This window comes from Mus pahari, chromosome X (assembly GCF_900095145.1).
Source record: "Mus pahari chromosome X, PAHARI_EIJ_v1.1, whole genome shotgun sequence".
NCBI classification, from domain to species: domain Eukaryota; kingdom Metazoa; phylum Chordata; class Mammalia; order Rodentia; family Muridae; genus Mus; species Mus pahari.
The window spans coordinates 73,265,380-73,274,985 of record NC_034613.1 but is presented as its reverse complement, the minus strand read 5'-3'; the positions used below and the strand labels follow the sequence as shown (position 1 = coordinate 73,274,985).

Genomic DNA, 9,606 nt, shown 5'->3' with positions numbered 1-9,606 from the left:
TATATATATATATATATATATATATATATATATATATATATATATATATATATATGGAGAGATAGATATAGATAAAGTTAATTAAAGTTAATGCTTGGGGTAAGTCTTCAATATTCTAATAGCTCCAACCAATAGAGATCTGAGCCATGGACCTGATTAGTATCTAACACTAAATTAATTATCCAAAGAACTTAGAATTTCTACTGCTAAACAGGCAGTAACAGCTGCTTAGGGTATAAGGCCCGAATTTAAATAAAAGAAATCACACGGGCATCTTTTTCTTTTGTTATCCTTGCTCTGCAGGTTGCTTGGTTTGGCTTAGTTTTGATGTGATGTTTCATCTTGTGCATGGAAAGGATACTGAGTATCTCAAGTAGCTGGAACTATAGGCACACATCACCTAGCTTAGCCTTTAATTCATAACAGGGAAGGATTACTTATGGGGATCAGTATAAATATGAAACATGTTAAGAGCAATAAAGAACCACTCTCAACAAAGTTATACAAATGTCTTACCTCCAATGTCTCAATTGGCAATACTTCATCTAAGACACAATTCAGGGTGAATAACTTGAAGAAAATGCTGGCACCACTGTCCTATAAAAAGAAGAATGACCAAAGAGGTAAGATTAAAAACAGTGGGGCTGGAGAGATGGCTCAGTGGTTAAGAGCAGTGACTGTTCTTCCAGAGGTCCTGAGTTCAATTCCCAGCAACCACATGGTGGCTCACAACCATCTGTAATAGGACCCAATACCATCTTCTCGTGTGTCCTACTCATATACATAAAATAAATAATTCAAAAAAAACAGTGAAAGCCTTAAAAGGGATCATGAATAAATGATAACCGTGTACAATGGAATGAAAGGTCATGAAAATGTAAATGGTCATTTGACTACGTGAAATTTCATTGAATTAAGTTTACATTTAATCAACACTGAAGAAAATGCTCCCTTGGTTGCCTGAGATAGGTTGTTCCCATCAGTCACCTCTAGGGCCTGAGGCACAGGTCCAAATTGCAAAGGCACAATGCTTTGCTGAGAATTTGGCTTCAGAAAAACCTAGCAAGAAGAGTAAACCATCAGGGGGTCCCTGCAGCTTCCCAAGATAAAATAGTCATTAAATTTTAATGCATTTGATTACAAAACTGTGCTGGGGCTCTTTTAAGGCCCTGGGTCTTTAAAATTTAAATGACTCCACAGTGAGCCTGATTTAGTCTCCAGTAACTTACAGGACTTTGTGCATTCCCACAGTTCCAGTGAGCACCATACCCTAACTACAAGGCAACAGCAGGAAGTAGGTATAAAGTCTTTTCTTTCTGGTTTTGTTTTTCTGTCATTCAATCTCACCCAAAACTAGGAGACTAGATACTTCTGCATAACTCACAAAATCACTAATCTACCATTCTGGTAATGACTAACTTCTTTTAGAAGGAAGAAAATTACTTTATCATAAATTTCAGTGAAACAATACAAAGCAATAAAGATGAAAGCAGAGTCTTTAGATACCCAAACCAGGATTTTTTTCTGAACAATATACAATTGACAAGAGATTTTTGGGTTAATCAACTAGCACCCATGAAGCAGAATAAGGATGTCCTACAGAGGAAAAAAAGTAGCTAATAATGACAGAAGTGACCATATTATTTATTATGTGCTCTCAGGTATGATGCTATGTGAAACAACAGCAAGCGTTCTTGCCACACATCCAAAAATATAAGCTTAACCAAATTAAGCTGATAGATAATTTCTAGTCCATTTGAAATACAAAGGATAAATAACAAACTAACCTTTCACCAGAATGGATAGAGATCTCAAGAAAATTGTGAAGAGGCTTAACTGGGGAAACTTTCATATGGACCAAATGTTGCCTTTGCTGCTAGGGTATTATTAAGTGTGTTGTATGTATGATAATGCCATTGCATTTAGATAAGAAAATGTGTTGTGAGGCACATTCACTTTGGAGTGCAATTACATCTTATTTATGCTTTCCGTTTTTGTAGAAAAAAGAAAAAGCAATGGAGAAAACAAATTCGGCAGTATGTTGTCAGCTACAGCAATTAGAAGTGTGCTGAACTTTTTATTTATGTACATTTGGAAATGTTCATAAAGTTAAATGAAATCAACTAAGAATCACTATATTCAAGAAAAAAGTAACACATTTCATGTAATACCTGAAAGATAATGATTTTAACTGAGTGTGGTGGTCCACACTTAGTACTTGGGAGGTTAAGGAAGGGATAAAATCATGTTTGAGACCAGCCTAAGTCACATAGAAAGACCTTAACTCAATCAGTAAAGAAAAGAAAAATGTTGGAGAAAAAAAAGATTATTTTCTCATTCAGAATATAGAAAAAAGCTAAAAGCAGAAAAAAATAAGCTAGTACCTTTATATATTTATTACAAATGCAGTGAGTCTCCTAGGAGTAATCAACAACTGTCTAATTGTAACCCAAACCCACTCAATTGGAAAAAACACAAGTATGGGACTGTCAACCACAGAGTTCACAGGCCCTGGAGGAAAACCTACTACTACTTAAGTAATCTAGTTTTCAACTGCCTTCTAAATACTTATCCTCTTTCCTGGATAAGAACAGCTCTCATTGATGTCTCATTAATGCTTTTTTGAATTCAGTAGGCAGAGGCTATGTTAGTGGTCCAAAAACTGGCAAAAATGAAGAGAATAAGTGACCATGGGGTACCCAGCCCCAAGTGAGATACCTTTAGCACATCTACACCTACAGCTCAGGGAACATTGAAGAAGAGAGAGAGAAAGAAACTCTAAGAGCCTGGGGACCCAGGATGAGTCTGCTACAATATAAGTGTCTTTTGGACAGGGCAAGGATGTGGTGGTACCTACAAACTTCCAACAATATGGTTGCCTGTATAAAATCTGCAGACCCACCCCAAGATGACCTGCTGCTCCAGGCAGTCAATGGCTGCTGAAGGAAGCAGAATGAGATTTCAGAATGAGCCCCCAATCCTAGGTAGTCAGCCCCAAAGCACAGCAATAATTATAAAAGAGGTCAAGAATTTGATGGAGGAGTTGAAAGGGCAGAGGGAGGGGTGGGAATGATGAAACTAAGTGTATTTCTGCATGGAATTCTCAAATAGACTTGCAATGAGTGAAGAAGCACACAAGCATAAACTCCATACCCTTATTCTCTTGAGTTGGTATATGCTCAGAATGAAGGTTATACAAGGGAGAAATGGAATCAGAAAAGTAAATTTATTGAAGGAAAATAACCCCAAAGTAGACCACAAAAAGTATGGATAATTAAAAGAAAAAAAGGGACAAAGCCGTATATTCAAAGGGATTTAGTGCAAGAGTTCCAGTGTAAGTGATTTGCGAGAACATGGGAGACCACTACTTAATTTGCATTCTCCCCAGAAGAATCCTTAAACAGTTATAAATGAAAAAAATTTTTCACAAAAACATTAATGCAAAATTAGAGGAGACAGCATATTCATATCTTAGAAGTGCAGGAACTGAATGTCACACAGTTGGATATATTACAACTAAATAAAAGCACTAATGTTTGCAGGGGTGATCTGCTAGTTTTCCAAGGGTCCCATAGCACAGAGAGTGAAAATGAGATGTGAGGGATACTTCCAAGTGCAAGTCCACACATACACAAGTGCTGATTATAGCTAGGACAGGCCTGAAAGAGCTCAGCTTTTGGCTGTTAACATTCAGAAGGATAGAACAAACAGGATTTTGGCTAAGATTCCATCAAGATTGGCTAAAGAAGCAAACAAGGAAGGTTTACAGAAGACATTCTTGAAGACAGAAAGGAGGGAAGTCTGAGTTTAACTGTAAAGGTGAAAAATATAATGGGAAGCAGCAAAACAACTTCTTTAGAACTAGACAAGGGAAAGGTGTATGTGCGCAGGGACAGGGACAGGAGGGGAGAGTGACCCAGCAAGCTTTCTAACAGGGCACACAGCTTAGTAAATCTCAGAGTCGGGAAAATAATGCTCTAGAGATAGGGTAGTGGAGGGTCAGTAACAATAGGAGATAGCAAAGGTTCATCTCTTAACTATCTCTAACCTTAGGACATGAGTCATGGGTTCTTGATATGAGGGTTTACATGGGGAAAAGCATAAAGAGATAAAACTGAAAAGTCGGTGTGCATCTCTAAACCATAAGACTTGAAATAAAATGTGTACTAATGAAAGACAAATATATCATTTTCCAGGCGTTGGGCCACAGACAAGTTATTTGATTAAAACTACATGTAACTAGATACATGTGTCATACTTATTCACTCTGTTGAGTGCTCAAATAGTAGCAAATCGAAGACTCCCAGAGTTTCCTTCTGTGTTTTGTTTTTACCAGCAGATGTCTATAATTCTTACACATAGGTACACTAACAAGCCATGGGTAATGGGAAACTAGGATACTAGTCCCCATAAAAGTAACAAAAATTAGTTGCTATTAGGCACTCCAATTTCAACAGCAATCCAGAAGAATTTCACATTCCAAAGATAATCATTCCAGACACTGCATTTAGCTACAACATTAATACAATAAACTTATCTATTGCCAAGGACTAGGAACTGCTAGAGTTAAAAGGACTCACAACTCTTGCTGAACGATCAGGAAAGAATTTACTCACATTTTATATACACAGAATATGGTAAATTTTGAGTAAAAGTTACATAATTATACATGTATGTACAGCTCTCTAAAACAAAGCTTACATACAACTATGAAAATAGCCTAAATCTCAAAGAAAATAAAGTCACTGACATTCATAAGGAAATTCTGTCAATGAAGACTCACACAAAAGCTTTTTTATCTATAGGATGCTGGGTTATTTAAATCAACCCTCCCACCACAGACAAATAATACAGTTAGACAGCACATTTTTAAAAAGATTTTTTCTTAAAGGGTCAAAGATCTATCAGCAAAGTACTTTGAAATCTAGGAAAATAGGAAATTTAAACTTTACCTGACAGGCCATATCCACAAGGGTGGTAGGTACTCTTTTCCCACTTTCAGCTTGGAACCAGCATTTTAGAAATAAATACAAATCAGTAATCAATCACTGAATATAATGTGGTCTTGAGTATCTAACTGATTCAGCATTAAAATGCTTGCCTAGCATGTATAGGCCTTAGGTTCAATTCCTAATACTACCACTACCACCAAAAGAAACAACAAAAACCCTACCTGAAATTTTATTAAGCAATACCTGGACAAAAGCAAATTCTCCCCACAACCTCACCAGTATGCGTGTGCGTGCATATGTACGCGTGCCACCACACACACACACACACACACACACACACACACACACACAGATTTCTGAAATGAACCACCCTTGGTTTCAAATGATTTCTTTTTTTAAATTCTTTTTTTTAAAGGTTTATTCATTTACTTTTATGTATATGAGTACACTGTAGCTGTACAGAAGGTTGTGAGGCACCATGTGGTTGCTGGGAATTGAACTCAGGACCTCTGCTTGCTCCAGTCCCGCTTGCTCAGGCCCAAAGATTCATTCACTATTTTATGTAAGTACACTGCAGCTGTCTTCAGACACACCAGAAGAGGGTGTCAGATCTCGTTACGAATGGTTGTGAGCCACCATCTGGTTGCTGGGATTTGAACTCAGGACCTTCAGTGCTCTTAACCGCTGAGCCATCTCTCCAGCCCTCAAATGATTTCTAAAATTGCTTTTCAAATACAATGTCCAGAATAAAATTAAAGAAAACTAAACAGAGGATATGACCAAACCATAACAACCACAACCACCTTTATCATCATCACCACTGCAAAAACCAAACAGTCCAGAATAGATTCATAGAAGCTAGTTATTAGAGCTTTGTCAGGTTACAAGTTTTAAATTATGCTTGCTATGTTCAATATCTCAGCACCAAACCTGAGAACCATAAAAAGTAGCAGAGTATAGCCATTATGTTACACCTAACAAGGAGAGAGTTTAAGAAATAAATCACTGTGCAGACATCATAATGTGCAAGGTACCAAGTCTATGGTGTTATTATAGAATATAATCTTGGGGATATCGACTGCATACGTGGATGGAGCTTGGTTGTCACAAATAATGACATGCACCAAATGACTATAGATTTTTTAAAGGAAAAGCAACTGTTACTAAGACTGCAAAAATTTAAATGAATTAATGAAAGACCATTTAATGGGTGATGGATATTATCATTTACAAGTGTAAACTCAAAGACTTAGGGAAGAGTTTCAGAATGAAGAGAAGGGGTAGACAACATAAATAGCATATAGTTTGATGTTCTAATAGTTCACAGGTCATTGAGATCTAAGAAATAAGGAAGAAATGAAGAAGCATTATATGTATGATTGAAAAGATTCTAAAAATGATGAAAGATGTTAAACCTCATAATTAAAAATTTCAATAAATTACTGGTTGAAAAACCCACAATGGAAAGAAATTTTAAGAGCATCCTTACGAGGAAGAGGCTGCATTCAAAGAAACAAATGGTAGGCTGGAGGCTTTATTCTTGAAAAAAAAAGGGGGGGGGGGGGGGGGGGNGGGAAACCATTAAAAAAAAGACAGTAATCAGCAGCTTACAATTCCACTTGGGAAAATATCCATCAAGGATGAAATCTTAGGGACTGTGAACACTGTACCCATGTATCAAATTAAAAATAAAAATAATGAATTTCAGTGGTTGTATATACAGTACCCATGAATAAAATTTTTAAAAACATGAATTTCAGGGCCCAAGTGAAATAGCTCAACTGGGTAAAAGTGTCTGCAGCACAAGACTGACAACCTGAGTTTAGTGTGGTTCCTGAGGTCCACAGTAAAGGAAAGAACTAAAAGTTGTCAAGATCACATGCACGCCTACGCATGTGTGCACACATATGCAAACATGCATACTCCATACATTCATATAATATTTTTTTAAAAAATGAAAATAAAAACATTCATAAATAAAAACAGAAAATACAGCCAGCCAATCCAAACTAAGAAGTCATAAGGCTAAACAAAACTGAGCCAAGAAGGAGCTATAAAGTGTAAGTAAGCATGTGAAAACAATTTAAAGAACACTGATGTCACAAAACAATTAGTACCCATAGTTACAAATGTATAAAGAACTACAGAAACCCAACTGCATAAATCCCAGGAAATTGATAATAAACAGAACTGAAGTGTAAAATGTACTTGTTCCAAATATTAGCGAGGTAAGTATCATTAGACATACACTGGAAATGCTATAGTAATTTCATGAGGAATAGAAATGAGTATGTGATATTAGAATAAAAAGAAAAGAAAGAAAGAGAAAAAATAGAGCTATAGGAAAAGCTACCAACAATTTTCTTAATCCCTTATATTCCAGCAATTACATTAAATTTAAATGGATGGAATGTTTCAAACACAGATGGTGTTTGTCAGGCTAGATAAACAAAAAAAGCCATACATATATGGTATTGTCAAGAGACCCAACCAAAACCCAGTATTACAATGGGCACTGAGGAAATTCAAAAAGTCACTAGGTCTTATTTCAAAAGCCTGTACGCCACAAAATTGGAAAATCTAAATGAAATGGATGATTTTTCTAGACAGATACCCATTACCAAAGCTAAATCAAGATCAGGACTATCTGAATAGTCCTATAACCACTAAGGAAATCCATGCAGTCATTAAAATTTCCCTCCCCTCACCAAAAAAAGCCCTGGGCCAGAAAGGTTGAAGGGGGAAAATGTTATATACGAAGCCAAAAAATGAAAATCGCAGTCAAATAGATGGAACTAGAAAAAAAAAATCCTAAGTGAGATAAGCCAGACTCAGAAAGATAAACATGGTATGTACTCACTTATAAGTGAATATTAGCTGTAAAATACAGTATAATCATGCTACAAACTACAGACCCAAAGAAGTGAAGTACCAAGGAGGGCTCAAGGGTGGACACATGTATCTCCCTGGGAAGGGGGAAGGGGAAATGGAACAGATTTTGTGGGTAGACAGCGTGTGGGTGGGGATGGGAACAGGAGGAATCAGGTTGTGGGGAGTGCAGGGGGAGAGTACTGGGAGAAACGGCTGGAACTGGAACACATTTCTGGAACGAGGTAGATACCTAGGGCAACAGAAACTCCCTAGAATCTACAAGGGTGACCCTAGGACCCTATCAATACTCTTAGTAATGGGGGGTATAGAGCCTGAACTGGCCATTATCTGTAGCCAGGCAAAGTTTCCAGTGGAGGGACTAGGACACTGACCCAGACATAAAACCTTTGACCTACAATCTGTCGTCCTGCCTGCAAGATGTACTGAGGTAAAAGTGGAACAGAATCTGTGGGTGGCTAACTAATGACTAGTCCAACTTGAGACCCAAGCCACTAGAGGGAGCCCACCCCTGACACTGTCTGGAGGACCAGGACCCAGACACCTAGGATAGAACCAAAGACAACCAGAAAAAAAAAAGTCAATGAAATGATACCTAATGATATTCTGCTATACTGGTAGACAGAAGCATAACTGTCACCAGAAAGGCTTCATCCAGCAACTGATGAGAACAGTAGGCAGAACTTGGGGAAACCTACGGCAGAGGAGGAGGAAGGATTGCAGGAGTCCCCAATGAGTATCTAAATATAATGCAAAGGGCTGAAGAGATGGTTCAGTGTTTAAAGAGCACTTGCTCTTGCAGGGGTCACTGGTTCGATATCCAACATTCACTTGGCACATCTGTAACTCCAGTTCCAGGGGACTCAACATCCTCTTCTGGCCCGCATGGGTACCAGGCATGCACATGGTATTTAAAACAGACTGGCATTATATTTAATTTGTAAAAATGTTTGCTTTTTAAGAGATGTATGAGTGTTTACCTCATATAATAATATTTTAAATGATTTTAAACGAAGTTGAAAAGCTTATCAAAGTAATCTGCCAAAACAGTGGGAAGAAACGAGCCCGAAGAATACATACTAAAACAATATTTTTTTAATTTTCATTCATCCACTCTTTCTTTCTTTTGTTTCAAACAGGATTGTGATTATGTAGCCCTCACTCAGCACTCACTATATAGTCAGAATGACCCTGAACTCTAGACAGTTCCTGACTCCACTTCCTAAGTGAGGGATTCCAGGCATGAAGTATCATTCACGTTTATATACGGCTAGTGATTGAATGGAGGGCTTAATGTTTATTACTCAAAACATTCTACCAAGTCAGGTTTTAAATACTGAACCTGTGACTAAAGTTTCCCATAAAGAAAACCCTGTATCTAAACAGCTTCACTACTGAATGTTAGCATGCACATATACCAAAAACCCTATTATAACTCTTAAAATTTGACAAGAATACAAGAAAAACGTGTAATTCAAGATAATCTTACTCATGAACAAAGGTCTGAAATTCCCAAGTAATGTAAAAGAAAACTGTTTTGTTGACCTGGCTGGGTTGTAAACTTGATTTACTACTAGTAATCAATAAATTTGATTTGAAGAACATAATGATATGGTTATTTTGCCAGGAAGAACATCTGATGAGATCCCACCACTCATAATATAAATATTTACCAATCTTAGAATAAACCAAAGCTTCGTTAATTCTTTTTAAAAAGCTAGGAAAAAATTAAACACACATATCTTAATTAGCACAGAAATGGTAA

At 37.0% G+C, this 9,606-nt stretch overlaps 1 protein-coding gene across 5 annotated transcripts in view; it reads right to left on the bottom strand.

Annotated features, from left to right (window-relative positions):
- Positions 1–9,606, bottom strand: part of Tab3 (TGF-beta activated kinase 1 (MAP3K7) binding protein 3) — a 60,038-nt gene that overhangs the window by 40,172 nt on the left and 10,260 nt on the right. For 2 of the 5 annotated variants that reach the window (XM_029534322.1, XM_029534323.1), the window contains exon 3: positions 517–597. The exons of 1 other annotated variant lie outside the window; for it this stretch is intronic. The gene's annotated coding sequence lies outside the window, so the exon portion shown is untranslated. Of the gene's footprint in view, positions 1–516; positions 598–4,952; positions 4,990–9,606 lie in introns of those variants that run through there. 2 more of the 5 variants (XM_029534324.1, XM_021188291.2) reach the window with 2 other exon arrangements.